We start from the raw sequence: 19,155 nt of genomic DNA on the forward strand, positions 1-19,155 counted from the left end.
CTGGGAACGCTCCTGATGGCGAAACCGGAAGTGGCTGCCGGCGGGGACAGGAGGATCGGAGGGACACAGCGAGGGCACCGGACATCTGCAGGGGGCTATTGGAAGCCCCAGGTGAGTAAAACTCATTTTTTTTGTTTGACTTTAGGATCACTTTAAGCAATACCAGTTGCCTGGCAGTAGTGTCTGAATCACACCTGAAACAAGCATGCAGCTAATCTTGTCAGATCTGACAGTAATGTCAGAAACAGCTGATCTGCTGCATGCTTGTTCAGGGTCTATGGCTAAAAGTATTAGAGGCAGAGGATTAGCAGGATAGCCAGGTAACTGGTACTGCTTAAAAGGAAATAAATATGGCAGCCTCCATATACCTCTCACTACAGGTGTCCTTTAAAAAACTCTCTGTTGGTGAGTGATTGCTTACCAACTGTACAGATACAGAGCCCACAATCCTGCAGGTGAATAGGATCCCTACCCCCTGCGGATTGAGTGTGTCGCTGCAACGAGTCTAGCAAAAGTATATGGGTAGAAAGAAGGGCAGTTTCTAGACTTTTTGCTGCCTGAGGCAAACTTTCGAGGATGCCCCCCCCCCCCCCCGATCGCACAGCACCCGACAATTTACTCTGCTTCATTTAATGTTCTCACATGACATGCTGCAACTCAACACAATAGCACACTGGCTGGCTGTGAGTCTGTGACAAACAAACTGCTCACCCTCAGCCACTTTATTCCTCCTCAGACAGGACAGCAGTGCCTAACTCCTCCCATCTGCTGTGCAAGTCAAATGAAACACTGCTGCTCTCCTGCCTCCTCCATCATCACTCACTGTCTCACGCCTCACACAGCACAACAAGCTGCTTTTCCCCAATGATGACTGTTGGAATTTACGTATGATATGCTTGAAATTCTGAGCCCTTAGTTACTTTAGATAACTGGTTTTAGTAAAAATACTTGCTATGCAGAGTATTTCTATATTTACTATTGTTACGCCCCTGATTAGTAGGCACCTCAGGAATCTGTGTGTAAGGCCTGGTGCACACCAAGCCTTTTTGGTAGCGTTTTCGAAACCGCTGCCGCCTGTGAAAACACTTGGTATCTCAATGGGGTGGTGCACACCGGCGGTTTGAGGTTTTTAGCAAACCGCAAACGTGGCTCCTGCAGCATTTTTACGGTTTGCAGAAGCGTTTCTGCCTCAATGTAAAGTATAGGAAAAGCTCAAACTGCTCTGAAAAACGCTAGATCAGAGCAGCTTTCCAGACGTTTTTGTTACAGAAGCTGTTCAGTAACAGCTTTACTATAACAATATATGAAATCTGCTACACAAAAACGCTCCAAAAAATTCTAGGCATGTTTAGAGAACCTCTCTAAACATGCCTAGAATCGCTCTGAAAATCTGCTTCAAAAACCTCTAGCATTTTGCGGATCTGCTAGCGGTTTTTGGTGTGCACTGGGCCTTACTCTGCAGTAAGGCTGGGAGCACACTTGTCTGTGCAGAAAAGCATGCGTTTAAAGCAGACCTGAACTCACAACTTCCTCTCTGCTCTAAAACGTAAGCAAGATAATAACCTTTAAAAAAAAACAATTCTTTGCTACAGCTGATACAAATCCTACAATAAATTTGCAGTGTGTTTACTTCCTGCTTTCATGGAAGCAGACATAGGGTTTACAAATTTAAGTAAACCAGAGGATACTTACCAAAAAGATACTTACCTAAGAAAAGGGAAGCCTCTGGATGCTCTAGACCAGTGGTCCTCAAACTACGGCCCACGGGCCAAATGGGGCCCCCTAAGGCTTTTTCACTGGCCTCCTGACACAATGTATAACTTATATATGTGGCCCACTGCACCTTTAACCACTTGAGGACCGCAGTGTTAAACCCCCCTAAAGACCAGGACATTTTTCATTAAATTGGCCACTGCAGCTTTAAGGCCAAGCTGCAGGGCCACACGACACAGCACACAAGTGATTCCCCCCCCCCCCTTTTCTCTGTTGGTGGGGTCTGATCGCCCCCCAGATGTTTGTTTATGTTTATTTGTGTGTTTTTAATAAAAAAAGTGTTTTTTTTACTCCGTTGTAAACCCTCCTCTCTCCCTCCCCCCGCCAGCCAATCCCCGTGATCATCTGTCATAGACTTCAGCCCCAGAACCCCTGGACTTTACACCGATTGGTGTTAGGAGGTCCTGGGCCTGCCGCTGCAGCCACCCCCATCGGCATGACGCGGTCGGCTAGGGGTTAAATATCGATGGCCCACATATAGAATAGCAGTGCTGGCACCAACCATCCACATACTGTAGAAGCCAGTGAGCAGTAATTCGCTGGCTGCCAATCCAATTCTGCATCAGGTGACACTGCTGTCCAACTGGACGGCATGTTGTCACCTGGGTATGCTTCACTGTCTGGTGCACAAAGACGTTATTCGGGTGCGGCATGACTGAATGGCTGCTGCTGGGAGTTCTCCTCCAGGTATGATTGGGGGGATTCAATGTATGTTTTTTCAACATCATTTTATGTATGTTCTGGCCCCCCAGCAGTCTGAAGTATGTTGACCTGGCACTTGACTGAAAAAGTTTGGGTACTCCTGCTCTAGTTTAGACCACCGCCGCTGAAGACCACATCCGCGCACCTCTTCGCGTAAAAGGATGGCCCTGGATACGCGGCTTCAGCTTACTGCGCAGCCGTACTCACGCAAAGGCAGTATGGCCGCGCTCATGCATGAAGAGGATCGCGACCACGTAACATATTTAACAAGCTGCAGGATCCAGAAGTTTCCCTCTTTTTAGGTAAGGATCTATTTTTTTTTTTTTTAATACCGCCTCGGGTACACTTTAACTAGTGGCACTTTTAAATGTGTTTGTAGTGATAGTCCAGTGCTGCCAAAGAGTGGACTAACACAAAGCTGCTGATCGAGAATTGGTGGTTGTACTTTACCGATTTGCTTACCCAGCATCAAATGACACCGTAGCAATTGTAAATGTATCACCACACAGTAGCCGGACAAAACAGTAATAGATATGGAGGTAACATGCAAATATCATACAAACCGTATCCTGGTCATATTTCAGGTCTGTTATTTTATTACCTCTTTGCCAAACTAGTAAAGTGTGTAGTCTCTCCACTAACGGTATGCCCGTCCTGTCAATTTTTTATTTTGGAGTTAGCCACGACCTACCAGTCCAAAGGTGCAAGCGCTTCTACGGTGTCCCGGGGTGATGTTTCACACAACTCTCTATCCTCAGTTATATCACACAGGGTTCCGGAGTGTGCGAGCAGCCCTGAGGTTAAATTGCATGATAAGATACTGCACTATGTTGTGTCTCTTTTCTTAACATATGTGAAAGTGGAGGTGTCAGCAGGATCGGAGACGATTACAGCTGGAACAAGAAGTGATTTGATCGATTGGCTTTATGTGGCAGGCTTTTATTGCTATTTGTGACTGAACAGCCACACTATCTGGTGAGCGCAATTTGGAATCAATTTTTAGTGTGCTGCACCAGTGTGATGTGGGGCTGGTGAAGGTTACAATATCTACCTAACGTTATTACCCTATATAGTGTGGTTTTTCCCTCCCCTGTTTATGTTCCTTTTGGATGCAATTTAACCTGAGGGCTGCTCGCACACTCCGGAACCCTGTGGAATATAACTGAGGATAGAGAGTTGTGTGAAACATCACCCCGGGACACCGTAGAAGCGCTTGCACCTTTGGACTTATAGATCTGTGACTTTTTGGTGTGGCAAACCAGTAGTAATTGGAGGTGGAAGAGTATTAGGAGTGGGTGGAGCGCAACATCTCTGTGAACTTTTATACACGACCTACCAGTGCCAAATTCACAAAGTTTATGGGATTCTGAAACCAGTGGATGTGTGTTTGTTTCTGTTTTAAAAGACAACTGAAGTGAAAAAAATATGAAGACTGCCATATTTATTTTCTTTTAAACAATACCAGTTGGCTGCAGTAGTGTCTGACTAACACCAGAAACAAGCAAATCTGACAAAAATGTCAGAAACACCTGATTTGCTACATGCTTGTTCAGGGCCTATGGCTAAAAGCATTGGAGGCTGATGATCAGCGGGACAGCCAGTCAATTGGCATTGCTTAAAGGACGATAAATGTCAGCTTCCATATCCCTCTTCACTAACGGGCAGCACAGTGGCGTAGTGGTTAGTGCTCTCGTCTTGCAGCGCTGGGTCCCTGGTTTGAATCCCAGCCAGGTCAGCATTTGCAAGCAGTTTGTACGTTCTCCCAGCATCTGAGTGGGTTTCCTATGGGCACTCCGGTTTCCTCCCACATCCCAAAAACATACAGATAGGTTAATTGTCTTCCCCTAAAAAATTGGCCCTAGACTATGATACATACATAGACATATAACTACAGTAGGGATTAGATTGTGAGCCCATCTGAGGGACAGTTAGTGACAAGACAATATACTCTCTACACTGCTGCATAATATGTCAGCGCTATATAAACACTTAAGAGGATCTGTAACAAGAAAAAAAACTCTCTGGGGGATACCTATGTAAGATTTATACGCTGCTGCGCTACGGTGGAGGATGACGTAGCACGCAGCCATGCACATTGTACAGGAGCATGCGCAGTACCAACAGAGGCAGAGCTGCACAATCTGCAATACAAACGCAGTGCAGAGTGCAGACTGCAGACAGGCCAGGGATCAGAGCAGAGAGCGACACAGACAGGGAGCAGTGTAGACTGCAGACAAGCCAGGGATCAGCGCAGAGAGCGGAACAGACACAGACAGGGAGCAGTGCAGACTGCAGACAGGCCAGGGATCAGAGCAGAGAGCGACACAGACAGGGAGCAGTGCAGACAAGCCAGGGATCAGCGCAGAGAGCGGAACAGACACAGACAGGGAGCAGTGCAGACTGCAGACAGGCCAGGGATCAAAGCAGAGTGCGACACAGACACAGACAGGGAGCAGTGCAGACAGGCCAGGGATCAGCGCAGAGAGCGGAACAGACACAGACAGGGAGCAGTGCAGACTGCAGACAAACCAGGGATCAGCGCAGAGAGCGGAACAGACACAGACAGGGAGCAGTGCAGACTGCAGACAGGCCAGGGATCAGAGCAGAGAGCGACACAGACAGGGAGCAGTGCAGACTGCAGACAGGCCAGGGATCAGAGCAGAGAGCGACACAGACAGGGAGCAGTGCAGACTGCAGACAGGCCAGGGATCAGAGCAGAGAGCGACACAGACAGGGAGCAGTGCAGACTGCAGACAGGCCAGGGATCAGAGCAGAGAGCGGAGCGGACACACGTCTGGAGGCCTTGCCGATCGTCCTCTTTTTTGGGAATCAAAATATGGTCACCCTAGCCAAAACCAATCAGATCCGGCTACGGCGTAAAGCTGATACGATCGGGTTCGGCTATTTTTCTGCCTTACCCAAACGAAGAGCCACTAGTGCACCTGCACAGGATCGCGGAGAGGTAAATATGTCAGGCTTGTCGGGGGAGGTTTTGGTGGAGACAGCGCTGGATTCCCCACAGCTACAGGGGATGGGGAAGCCTTATTGGGACCCTGAAGCTCCCCCCTGCCGAGGTAATTATCCCCCAGAGGGTATATATATATATATATATATATATATATATATATATATATATATATATATATATATATATATATATATATACACAGGTTCTCTTTAAATAAATAAATCCCTCTCACTTCAGTAGTCCTTAAAGCATCGTGCAGATGTCAGCACAGTGCAAAGTATCATGCATGCGATCATATCAGCCAAAAATAAAATAGCCAGCTGTTTCTGGGGAAAACATTAGCAACAACAGTATCATAAGCATTTACCAAAAATAACGTAAATATAAGCACACTCCACAATAGTGTTACACCATTCATTTTGGATCCCTAACGTGACTTGGTAATGGGGATCGTTTCCTTCTATATGTAGCTCCTCAATGTTCTATTCTTCAACTGCTTCCCAAATCCGGGACAAACAGCTAATTCCTGCAACACTGCCTAGTGAAGAGCTCACTGATAACACCCTCCCTATAACATGTGAAAGAGAAAATTATTACCACCAGCCACTGCGACGAGTCTTCTTCCCGGCTACAACAAAATGGCCGCCGCTCCACTGCACAGAGGACACATTCTTCTGAAGGAGAAGTTCTGGACTGGTCCATAGGCGTCCAGTAGTAGTCGAGAAGGAAGCTGAACTCAGAATTTACAAGAGAGATGAGCATTGTACAGATCAGAAGATTATAAAATAAAGGAATAAAGATGACATTAAATAACGTTATACAGTATTTTGCTAATGTTAATTCTGTTACTATGTTGTTGTTCTGTTATATATTAATTATGTAATACCAATCTCCTCTACTTTTATATTGTGAGAATTATGTTAGGTATCCTTCCATTTCCAGGTGCTCAGGCAGCAGCCAAATTAACCACTTCAGCCTTCAGTGTTGTTTCACCATATGCATCCGAGCAACTTTCACCTCCCATTTATTCGCCAATAACTTTATCACTGCTAATCACAACAAAATGATCTATATCTATGTTTTTTCCATCATCAATTAGGCTTTCTTTGGGTAGCACATTATACTAAGAATTATTTTATTCTAAATGCATTTTAATGGGAAAATTAAGAAAAAAATGAGAAAAAATTCATTATTCCACTTATTTTATTTGCCCATTGTCCTGGTTATTACACCATTTAACCACCCTGGCGTTCTGATTAAATCGCCAGGGTGGCTGCGGGAGGGTTTTTCTTAAATTAAAAAAAAACTATTCCATGCAGCCAACTGAAAGTTGGCTGCATGAAAGCCCACTAGAGGGCGCTCCGGAGGCGTTCTTCCGATCGCCTCCGGCGGCCAGAAGTAACACGGAAGGCCGCAATAAGCGGCCTTCCGTGTTTCGCTTACCTCGTCGCCGTGGCGACGGACGGAGTGACGTCATGGACGTCAGCCGACGTCCTGACGTCAGCCGCCTCCGATCCAGCCCTTAGCGCTGGCTGGAACTGTTTGTTCCGGCTACGCTGGGCTCGGGCGGCTGGGGGGACCCTCTTTCGCCGGTGCACGCGGCGGATCGCCGCGCTGCAGCGGCGATCAGGCAGCACACGCGGCTGGCAAAGTGCCGGCTGCGTGTGCTGCTTTTTATTTCATTGAAATCGGCCCAGCAGGGCCTGAGCGGCAGCCTCTGGCGGTGTTGGACGAGCTGAGCTCGTCCAGACCGCTCAGCAGGTTAAATGATATCCCTATCAAAATATATGGCGCCAATATTTTATTTGGAAATAAAGGTGCATTTTTTCAGTTTTGAGTCCGTCACTATTTACAAGCCCATAATTTAAAAAGTAACAGTAATATACCTTCTTGACATACATATTAAAAAAGTTCAGTCCCTAAGGTAACTATTTATGTATTTTTTTTAATTTACAAAAAAAATGGGGTAACTAATGGGGAGTGGGGGAGGTAAGGGGTTCATTTTAAATGTAAAAAAAATGAAAAAAAAATGTTTGTACATGTAATTTTACTTTTTGGCCAAAAGATGTCCTCACACATCTTCCATATGCGTTGTATTACTATGCGTGGACGTGAAAGATGGCGTCAGTCTCGTAGATGATGTCGGTCTTTCAAACGGAGACTTAGATCAATGAAAGGGAACTGTGTTGCCATTTATTGATCTCTAGGCTAACGGGCGTTGGTGGGAGTGCGCACGATCGGCCGCGGCGACGAGCGGCAGCATTTTGGACGTAGCAGCTATGCCCAAAATGCTAAAGTAGTTAAAGGAAACCTGACTTCCAACTATTAAAACACAGCACAGAAGATGCTTCCCCCGTCCTTCTATGTCAAGCCACTGGGACCCCAGAAGAGTGGCCTCCCTACTCACACATAAGCACCGCATCTAATGGAAACGGGCCCTTAGACTTTGCAACTGCTGTTCAGGAAATGCTATTGAAAATAAAGAAACCCCTGAGAATCCCCCATAAGGAGATGGACTGGCCCAAAACCTGTCAGTTCTGTCAGATTTTAACTGCCTACTTTTTTTGCAATTGTGGTCCTTTAAACTGAGGAGTTGGAGTCGGATGATTTGTGAACTGACACCACAGCCCTGGTCTCAGCACTGAAAGGGCCTGTGGAGGAGGACTGGGAAAGCCTCTTTAGGATCCAAAGGGTTCCCCTCCCGAGGTGAGTAGCCCGCAGGGACACTGTTTCCCTGTATGATACACTTTTAAATGTACCTGAGCCGAAGCTTGGGTACAAAATCATATACTTACATAAGAATAGGGAAACCTCTGGATCCTAATGAGGCTTCCCAAGGCATCCTTCAGGCCCCATTGCCGCTGGCAGACCCAAAGATTACCAAAGGCTGATCAGGGCTATGCTCCTCTGCAAGCACAAACTCGAGTGTACCATGTCTGCGCAAGTATGGCCGTGCCTGCACAGCAAGCCAGACCTGCTCATGTACTCCACCTGCTTTGCCACTCTCCCTCCTGCTCTGTAGTCACCTGTTAGGCTGTGGCACAGGCGAGGGTGACAACAGCTTCAGAAGACTGTAGAGAAAAAACACCACGGCAGTGCATTTAAACAATGCAGATTGCCTGGATGTCCTGCTGATCCTGTGTCTCTAATACTCTTAGTTATAGATCCTAAACAAGCATGCAGATCAGATGTTTCTGACTGAAGACGGACTGGATTAGACACATGCTTGTTTCAGGTGTGTGATTCAGGCACTACTACAGCCAGAGAGTTCTTCAGCAGGACTGCCAGGCAACCGGTATTGTTTACAAGAAAATAAATATAGCAGCCACTATATCCCTCTCACTTAAGGTGTCCTTTAAATCATAGCAACACAAATAAATACAGTATCATTAACCTCCTGGGTGGGAAGCCGACACTATGTTGGGCAAGAAAAACGTGTTGAAAGCGGTATTCCCATGTGTCTCCCGCTCCCCCCATCCCCATGTATCCTCCTCTGCCCTCGTGTATAACTATGGGAAGAAACAACTTGGCTCACCTAAACAACAGCTCCAGTGGCCATCACAGACCTCTCCTCTTCTTCACCGCACCTCTAGTGCCGGTTTCTGCTGATGATCCGATAAGGTGAGCCAAGCGAGCAGAGTACAAACAGGGGGCAGAGAAGGGCATACAGGAGGGGGGGGGGTAAATGAGGACATACATAAGAGGAGGTGGGCAGAGGAGTACACACGGGGCAGTGTACAAATGGTGGACAGAAGGGGACACACTGGTAACAGAAGGGGACACATGAGGGACAGAAGGGGACACACTGAGGACAGGAGGGTACATACTGGGGACAGAAGGGGACATACTGAGGACAGGAGGGTACATACTGGGGACAGAAAGGGACACATGGGGGACAGAGGGGGTCACACTGGTTACAGAAGGGGACACATGGGGGGCACATGGGGGACAGAAGAGAACACACTGAGGACAGGAGGGTACATACTGGGGACAGAAGGGGACATACTGAGGACAGGAGGGTACATACTGGGGACAGAAAGGGACACATGGGGGCACACTGGTTACAGAAGGGGACACATGAGGGACACACTGAGGACAGAAGGGGACATACTGAGGACAGGAGGGTATCGCATAACCAATACAAGTGGATGGGGCTGTTTCCACTTGTCAGGAATTCTGTGCGGTTTGCTGTGCAGAAAAAATCTGCACAGCAGACCTGTCAGAATTCGCATGCCGCACACCAGCACGCGAATCGCCGGTAATGTAATTTAATAGGAAAACCGCAAGCGGTTTTCCATGCGTTTTCGCGTGCGTTGTTGCTTAAAAACCCATGTCAATGCTTATCGGCATTGATATGGTTAAAATCGCATAGAGAAAACCGCGAGCGAAATCGCGTGAAAAACGCATGGAAATGCGAACGAATCCACACCCGCATGCAGATTCGTTGACGCGTTTTCCGCGACGGAATCGCAATGCACAAGTGGAAACGGGCCCTGAAAGTATAACAGTAAGCTTTCAGCTAGTAAGCATTCTTCAGACTATATTCTTGTTGACCTACAGTGTTGGAACATACTCATTTTTAGCTGCACAGAAGAAAACTGCCCGTGCATTTTTCCCCTGATGCTGTGCAAAGCAAGATGTGATTTCTGATGTTTCTGTTCTCCTTCTGCTGTTTTGACGCAATTTTTTTTTTTTTTATAATTTGAGATTTGAAGTCTAGCGAGCGCAGCTGGGAGGGGTGATCAGGACACAGGACAGTTTGAATTGTGTCTCATGCTCCCTGTCACCTCCTTTCAACCAAAAAGATGACTGCCCCATGAAACGATGGCTGCCTCAATGAAATCACAAACATTTGCCTATTCTTTTAAAACAGGGTGGGTAAGAGACTATATTACCTATTTTAATTAACAGAACTAATGTAACTTAATGGCAGTATGTTTGTTTAGGCTGAAGTTCCCCTTTAATTACAAGGGATCTTGCAATTCCAAAGAGAAGATACCCAACACCATCTTCAAATGTATTCAAGCTCTTTTTATTTTAAAGGCATTAAAACAGCAAAAAAAAGGGCAAGTCAATGCAACGTTTCGAGAGAAGTCTTCTCTCTTTATCAAGCCAACAAGCCCTCTGAATCAGTACAATCTCAGTCAGCCTTAAATAGTGGTTGCTCCACAAAGGAGCTAATCAGAATGGCCTGGACACGGTTAACGGTTACCCCACCGAGCCCACAGCAAGCGTTCGTATCAGACAAGACAGAGAGAAGGAGCAGCCAGCAGCAACCACAGCTCTGGCCTACACTCCCAGAAAGAGTACAAAAGGAACCACCGCTGCTACCGCTAGAGCGAGTGCGATCCAGACAGACAAATGAATAGAAACAGGAATAGGTCAGATAAGATCCACCGCTCTTCCGCCAGAGCGAGTGCGATCCGGGTTCAGGGACAGGGAGGATCCACTGCTCTTTCCGCCAGAGCGAGTGTGAACCAAGTAGGGAAACAGAGTTAGCAGGATCCACTGCTCTTTCCGCCAGAGCAAGTGTGATCCAAGTTCTGGACCAAACGATTCACCATCGCCAACCGCTGGCGACAGTGCAATCGCAAGGACAAACAGAAGACAGTACAGGCAATACGAATAATACAACCTGACTGTACTAGAGGGATGCCTAAGATAATCTTTAGCAAACAATAGCAAGGCTGACACTCCAGGAGTGTTTTAGCAGTAACAAACCATGATGACCAGCAAAAGATTCTGGGAGCACATGGTATTTATACTGCAAGCCTTCAGAGGAGGCAACTGGGCAATTTGCATAATCAGTATATGCAAATTCCTCAGCAGCAGAGCAGGTCTGAAGCTTGCAAAGCAAAGACAGGTCTCTTATCCAGAGACCTGCATCCCACAGACTTAAGGAATGGTCAAACAGCTGTCTGCCTGTGCAGCCAGCTGAGTGGATCATTACAGGTTGGCGTTCTGGTTTCCATGGCGGCTAGCTCATAGTGATGACACTTTGTGTGTGACATTGTCCATTACGTGATCCACAGCGGGAGTTCGGATAGCTCGGTCCCCGGCTACCCAAGAGGGACGCAGGTGCTCCCTGGATGCACACCTCGTTCAGTCACACCGTGAATGGGCGAGAAAATTTCGACTTTTGTCTATTTTACCAGCAACAGTGTTTTAGAGTGCACCTCCCTTTTTTTCTGTATTTGCATTGACAGTGGTGTATTCCGGGAGCTGCCTAAACACAGGGGGACTTGGCCAGATCGCACCGAAGGGGTTATACCCACAACCCATATTCTACATTGTGGGTGTTAGATCTATGGCATCTATGTCCAAACCCTCCCTGGCACGTGACTACTGCCCTTACCTGGGAAATGGAGTGAGGAAGACACAGAAGTGCCCTGATGGCCTGGCATTCCCAGCCATTACTCCTGACATGATACACACAATGACATTACCTACACAATGCAGAGGACAAGCTGGAGATGGAGAGAGCCACTACATAGCTACAGAAGGGCATATATATCATGAGGGAGGTTGGAGGTGTAGCTTTGTTCATTGACTGGTCCTTTAAAAAGCTGCCATCTTGGCCAAGTAGTTTCTACTTGCCCTATGGTAGGTATAGAGCAGGAAGCACATAATTCCATGGACCCTTATCAAGGGTAGAAGTGAGAAGTCATCAGCATACAGTCAAGATACCACAACCTGCCTAATGCCTGGTACACACCATGCAATGTTCCCTCAGATTGATGGGTCAACAGATAATTTCTGACAGGTCTGATCTGATTTCCGATCATCTTTCTGATCGATTTGTATAGAAGTGATTAGAAAAACAACCAAAATCAGAACGGATCTGTCGGATCTATCAACCCATCTGTCTGACGGAAAAACTGCATGGTGTGTACAAGGCATAATAGATTTTCCCCCATCATCTCTCACTCATAACTCTACTAGTGGTATCTTTAGGGGAAGACACAGGAGGAGACCGCTGAGTTAGACAGCCATCATCTCACATCTGTGGGCAGAAAAATTAATGAATAAGCATTACCCTTTCTAATCTATTTATCACTCACACCTCCCCCCCCCCCCCCCCCCGCACTTACTTTTCTCTTGCTGTTCAAGGGAAAATGGGTGATCACTGATTGCTTTTGCAGGAGGATCTGGTAGGGTCTCTACCTCCTCACACTAGGAGGCGGCCTATCAAACACCAGGGGCTTGAGTGCTTTAGCTGCACCACTCATTGTGTGCGCACCAGCGTAATTATTACCTTAAACTGCAATATAGTAAAACAACCTCGAGATGTAACTGTGTGTAAAATGTGATTATCTTTATGGGATTGTCATTTCCTGTATTTTCTATGTTCCTTTCTGTTCTAAGTAAGCTGCATTTCCTGATGGTGGTGTATGATTTATTTTCTGCCTGTTTTTCTTTAGTAAAGAGTTCTAACTTGTTATACTGGATCTGCGTGTGTCTACCACTCTGCTCCATCAATTACAGGACGTGGTGTGGTGCTGAAGGAGATCAAAGGGATCTGAGTAGCGTGGTGCCATGCTGGACTAGCTGTGGCATAGGCAGCCCAAATGTTCCTATGTAATACTTATAATACATGGCGGAGCATGGGGCTTTTTTTCAACCAAAAAGGCTGATGCCCTCTCAGATTATATCCACCTGCAGCACCCTGAGCAGCAGCAGCCATTCTTATCCTTGTCTGGGTATGTCCGACGTTAGAGCTGAAAGAGGAAACTCCAATGTCACATTTGTTACAAAAAAAATCATGCCCGATTTTGAAATGAAAGCAGACCTAAACCCAGGATTTCCTCTCTGCTCTTAAAGATAAGTAACAGCATAATAACCTTTACATAAAAACCTTTATTTGTTGCAGCCCAAAGAACTCCTACAGAGATGCTGCAGAGCTGTTATTTCCTGGTTTCTTGAAAGCACATACAGGGTTAAACTCCTGTGTTTACATATAGTCTAAAACAAGAGGACAGCTGGCCCTTTAAACACCGCGCCACAACAATATATGTATAATCAAATATTAGCCTTTAGTAATATAATATTAAAACAAAAATAAAAACACATACAAAAATAAAAACACATTAAAAAACATGCTGAGTGACCACTGTTAAATAAATACAGTAATACTGGGCCCCCACACTATTAAAAATGTCAAAAAAGTGACAATCCAACAGTGATGGACTGGTCTGTAAAACCTGTCAGAAACACGCTAAGTAGGTGAGCAAAGAGTGCATATAATGTAGGAATGTGAAAAGTTGATGAGTGAAATAGGACTAGTGCCAAACAGGGGGAGAACCCAGAGAAAGGACTGCCCATAGCACATGAGAATATTGTACTACCGAACAGAAGAAGACCAAATGGTTAAGCAAGGGAAAGAGTACCACCGAGAGTGCAGGGAGATCAGACAGTGTGGTCCACTGCAAAGTGCAAACGTTCTTACCAGCGCAAGTGAGCGGAGCCAAGGCCACCAGCATGAATTGCCCTCCTTGCTCTTGGGTATTTTACATCTAGCCTGTCTGAACAGCACACCACGACACAGATCAGACAGAGCTGACAACTCAAATTACAGTGACTCATTACTTAAATCAAGGGAGAATAACAGCCTGTATGCATGCCCAAGTCCTTTGGAGACAGCACTGGACAGACGCGTCAGCTGTGTAGCTGATAATGCGCTATGTTGCTATGCGGGGGGCGTGACATCAAGCGGCGGTCAGGAGAGTGGCACGAACAATGGGATCTGCGGGAGGATTGTGGGGGGTAGATCTGTCACTGAGGTTGGGTAAATCTGTCTAGCGGATTGCTCGCGGGTAGAACGTTGTGGGTTGGCGGGTGCTGTAGACACCTGATTGTTGGCTGAGGCGGTCGTTAATGGCCACCTCAGCTGACTAAAGTCAAACTCATTTAGCTTCATTTTATCCTTTTGGCGCCTCTGTTCTCCTGCATAATATTGAGTCCACCCTGGGTGGAGGGTTGAACCCCCTTTTTCTTATCTACAGAGAGCGACTTCTTATTCCTGAGTGGGGTCAGGAAAATCTCCCCACCTGCCTTTACAGCGGTTGCCTAATGGTAAGCCTGGTTTGTGAGTATTAATATTTACTCTATCTAGTAACCATTTACCAGTACATATTACACTATTAGGGCTCTTGGCGTTCCCTGTTTTTAAAGTCAGGCGTGTGTACGAGGCTTTAGACAGGCTGTTATCTCTTAATACACACAGGGTGGGTTTCTCTGTGTTAGGTCCTCTTTAATTGGACACATTCTGATGTAAGTTAACTTCATAGGCATGCACTGGAAAATCACAATCCAAAAAACTGCAAACAAAACGTGCGCAAAAATGCAAAATCACAGAGGGGAGAAAATCAAAGGACAAGAATTGGATGTGTGGAAAAACGCAACCATGGCATGCAGAATGTGCATAATAAGGGTGAATGCAGCGAATAAACAAAAGCCGACATGAAGGTAGCTTGCTGCATTTTTTCACTCAGAGACCAGAGAAACAAGCTTATTTCATAGAGATGGGAAAGGCAGTTAAAGTGAAAAAAGAAAGTTCAATAGTATTTCTGTTTGAGACACTTATGTGCAGCTAGCCCAATTCAAACCTCTTCCTGACATACAGTAGATAGAGTTCCTACTATGAACAGAGATCTGACATAAGGGAGCATAAGTATTGAAATTGGGGTTTCTGCACCCATGAATAAATCATACATCAGCAATAGTTCAAGATAACGGAGGTAGCCCCTTAAAAAGTGCAGTGTAATGATTGTATTTAAACTGCGCTCTGGGTCAATTGCCCACCTACTGTCTTGATATTTCTCTCTGGTGACCTTTAGAATTGGTGTTTGCGTGTGTGACACCTGAATTTATTTCAAAAAGCATATGGAGACACTCTATTCAATTTCAATGACAAACTATGAACTATATAAACAGAATCAGCAATTGTTCAAAATTTCTACCTATGCATTGTAGGGTAGAATTTTTGAGCAATACTGATTCTGTTTATATTGTTCATAATTTGTCATTGACATTGAATAGAGTACAAAAGTTTGCTTTCTTAAAAAAAAAAGAATTTGCGATAATTCAGGTTGGAGTGAGCTCCGATGTCTCCCAGAGCACCACTGCTGAATATATGCAAATTAACCATTGTTGCCCTTAGAAGCTAAACACACCTCCAGATCCGCTGGAATGAAATGATGTGTCAGCTTGTTATTATAGAATTGAATAGAGTGTCTCTGTACGCTTTATGAAATAAATTCAGGTGTCACACACGCAAACACCAATTCTAAAGGTCACCAGAGAGAAATATCAAGAGAATAGATGGGCAATTCACCCACAGTGCAGTTTGAGTACAATCGTTATACTATTCCACTAAAGGTCTGTACCAACGAGGCAATATTTGCAGCAACTGTTTTCCACGAGGAATGATCATTTTCCCATTCAGATCCCCATAGACTTCAGTGGTAATTAGTGCGATTGTGGTACGAATGTTCGTTTTTCGGCCACAAGCGACTCTACAGGATTAGGCAAAATGGATTGGGAAATGGTCGTTTGTCGACAGAGTTCCCCAATCCATCTGGCCGTGGGTACATAGTTTAACCACTTGAGGACCCAGCCTTTACCCCCCCTTAAGGACCAGCGCTTATTACAGAGATCTGTGCTGGGTGGGCTCTACAGCCCCCAGCACAGATCATATACCAGGCAGAGCGACCAGATCGCCCCCCTTTTTTCCCCACTAGGGGGATGATGTGCTGGGGTGGTCTGATCGCTCCTGCCTGCGTGTGGCTGGCGGGGGGGGCACCCCTCTCCTCCCTCCCTTCCCCGGAGATCGGAGGTTGTAGAGGAACGGATGTCTTGTGCAGCCTCTAACAGGCTCCTGCCTGTCATGTGACAGCGATCCCCGGCCGCTGATTGGCCGGGGATCACGGATCTGGTACAACGCTGCTACTGTTAGCAGCATTGTACAAATGTAAACAAAGCGGATTATTTCCACTTGTGTTTACATTTAGCCTGCGAGCCGCGAACGGCGGCCCGCAAGCTATTCACGGAGCCCCCGGTGTGAATTGACAGGAAGCAGCCGCTCGCACGAGCGGCTGTTTCCTGATTAATTAGCCTGCAGCCGGCGACGCAGATCTGCGTCACTGGTCCTGCAGCTACCACTTTGCCGACGCGCGTTATGAGTGCGCGGTCGGCAAGTGGTTAAAAATAATTTCCCACGCTGCAAGTAAATAATTCCACCATCACATTCATTTTTTCACGGTTGCACAGAGAAAATCTTTTGGAGTAGTGGTTTGCACTTTCTAAGCAAGAGAAACTACTTAACTGAGTGGTTTCTCTGACTCCAGCACAATTCAACATTTCCCACACCTTGAACATGAATAAGGCTTCATCCCTATGTAAGTTCTTTGTTTGCTAAGAACTCCCTGGCAGTAAAACATTTCCCTACAATCTGCACACAAGAATGTTTTTTCCACAATCTGCACATGAGAATGTTTTTTCCCCACTTCATATAATCTGCACATGAGAATGTTTTCTCCCCATTTCCCACAATCGGCACATGAGAATGTTTTCTCCCCATCCCCCACAATCTGCACATGAGAATGTTTTCTCCCCATTCCCCACAATCTGCACATGAGAATGTTTTCTCCCCATTCCCCACAATCTGCACATGAGAATGTTTTCGACCCATTTCCCACAATCGGCACATGAGAATGTTTTCTCCCCATCCCCCACAATCTGCACATGAGAATGTTTTCTCCCCATTCCCCACAATCTGCACATGAGAATGTTTTCTCCCCATTCCCCACAATCTGCACATGAGAATGTTTTCGACCCATTCCCCACAATCTGCACATGAGAATGTTTTCGACCCATTTCCCACAATCTGTGTATGAGAATGTTTTCGACCCATTTCCCACAATCTGCACATGAGAATGTTTTCGACTCATTTCCCACAATCTGCACCTGGTTAGTGGTGGTAGCCTCCCCCTTCCCCGATTTGGAGTGTAGTATATCTAGGTATAGTTGCCCCCAGTATAGGTAGCTAATACAGTTGCCTTTGTATAAGGAGTATAGTTGCCCCAGTATAGTTAGTTAGGTAGTATAGTTACCCAAGTATAGGTAGTATAGTTACCCCTGTATAACTAGTATATACTACTATACTAGCTTTACTGGGGTAACTATACTACCTATACTGGGGTGACTACTCCAGTATAGGTAGTATAGTTACCCCAGTAAAGTTAGTATAGTTACCCCAGTACAGCTAGTATAGTTACCCCAGTAAAGCTAGAATAGTTACCCCAGTAAAGCTAGTATAGTTACCCCAGTAAAGCTAGTAGAGTTACCCCAGTAAAGCTAGTATAGTTACCCCAGTGTAGTTAGGATAGGTGACCTGGGTGCCCCCTCCCCCCGTGGCCCGCTCCTATTACCTTATGAGCTGGCGGCCGCTTCCTCTTTTATATTCCTTGGTGGCCTCTCAGCGCGCCCCACGGCTGCTGTAAAGAAGAAAAGGAAGTGGAACAGCGGCTTCCTGTAGCGGCAATATACATCGCCATTACCATGGGAACCTCTGTCCCGCTTCCTTACAGCAGCTGTGGGCTGCAAAGAGGAGAGGGGCCACCAGGGAATATAAAAGAGGAAGCGGCTGTCAGCTCATAAGGTGACAGGAGTGGCGGTCACGGGGGGAGAGGGGCAAAAGGCCAGACCCGCAGCCCGGCGGAAAACGGCCCACGGACCGGCAGTGGGCCACGGCCTGGTAGTTGGGGACTCCTGATTATTAAACTACATATCTGTAGATTTGGTAAGTTTGTATCATCAAGATTGCATCACTGATGGGTACATTATCAACTTAATCCTATCTGGACGGATATTTCCATCCAGATAGGTGCTGCTTAACTCTATCTGGAAGGATATTTCCATCCGGTGTTAAAGCAGTGGTGTGCGGCCCCGCGCACCCCAACGGTTTTCCGTTCTGGTGGTTGAGGAAGAAAAGGAAAGCTTCTCTGATCCAACTGCAGTGCCTGTGATGAATGGACATGACCCCGATCAGGGACCATGTCCATTCATAACAAAGAACAAGAATGAAGTATAAAAAAAAAATAATAAAAAAAATAAGACTAAATGATAAACCAGGAGTGTTTCTACCGTCATCTAGTGGCTAAAAATTAAATTACACACTACACATTTTTTTTGTTAATTAAAAATATACATATTTTTTAATAATTTCATTTCCAAAGCCCCCTTCCCGTCTACCCCAGTTACCAAGTAAATAAATTGGAAAAAAAAAAAAGTAAACAAAAAAAAATCCATAAATAGTTTCCTTAGGTATGTATGAGGGTGCATAAGGGCTTACAACTGATGGGACACAAAAAAAAAAAAAAAAAACAGAAAGAATACACCTTTAGCTCCACATGATATATTAACACCATACAATGTGCTAGGGACAAAATTTAAATGTTGTGTTTAGAGATGCGGCGAACGGTTCCCGAACCATTCGCCGGCGAACATCTCCAAATCCCTGGGGCTCTTACTACTTCCGGGTCGCACTGACCCGGAGTAGCACTCCTGCGCTGCCCGGCGGAGCGCGTTCTAGATCGCGCTCCTGTTGCCGGGCACTTTCTGCGCGTGTGCGTGACGTCATGAATGACGTCACGGTCATGCGCAGAGAGTGCCCGGCAACAGGAGCGCGATCTAGGACGCGCTCAGCCGGGCAG

General features: G+C 46.1%; 1 protein-coding gene across 2 annotated transcripts in view; it reads right to left on the reverse strand.

The window, feature by feature from the left end:
- The window catches only part of LOC137534268 (oocyte zinc finger protein XlCOF8.4-like), a 37,579-nt gene extending 31,490 nt beyond the window's left edge, over positions 1–6,089 (reverse strand). The window contains exon 1 of one of the 2 annotated variants that reach the window (XM_068255676.1): positions 6,041–6,089. The gene's annotated coding sequence lies outside the window, so the exon portion shown is untranslated. Of the gene's footprint in view, positions 1–5,810; positions 5,873–6,040 lie in introns of those variants that run through there. The other variant, XM_068255677.1, reaches the window with a different exon arrangement.
- Between the last annotated feature and the right edge of the window lie 13,066 nt (positions 6,090–19,155).

Source organism: Hyperolius riggenbachi, chromosome 10, assembly GCF_040937935.1.
Source record: "Hyperolius riggenbachi isolate aHypRig1 chromosome 10, aHypRig1.pri, whole genome shotgun sequence".
NCBI lineage: Eukaryota > Metazoa > Chordata > Amphibia > Anura > Hyperoliidae > Hyperolius > Hyperolius riggenbachi.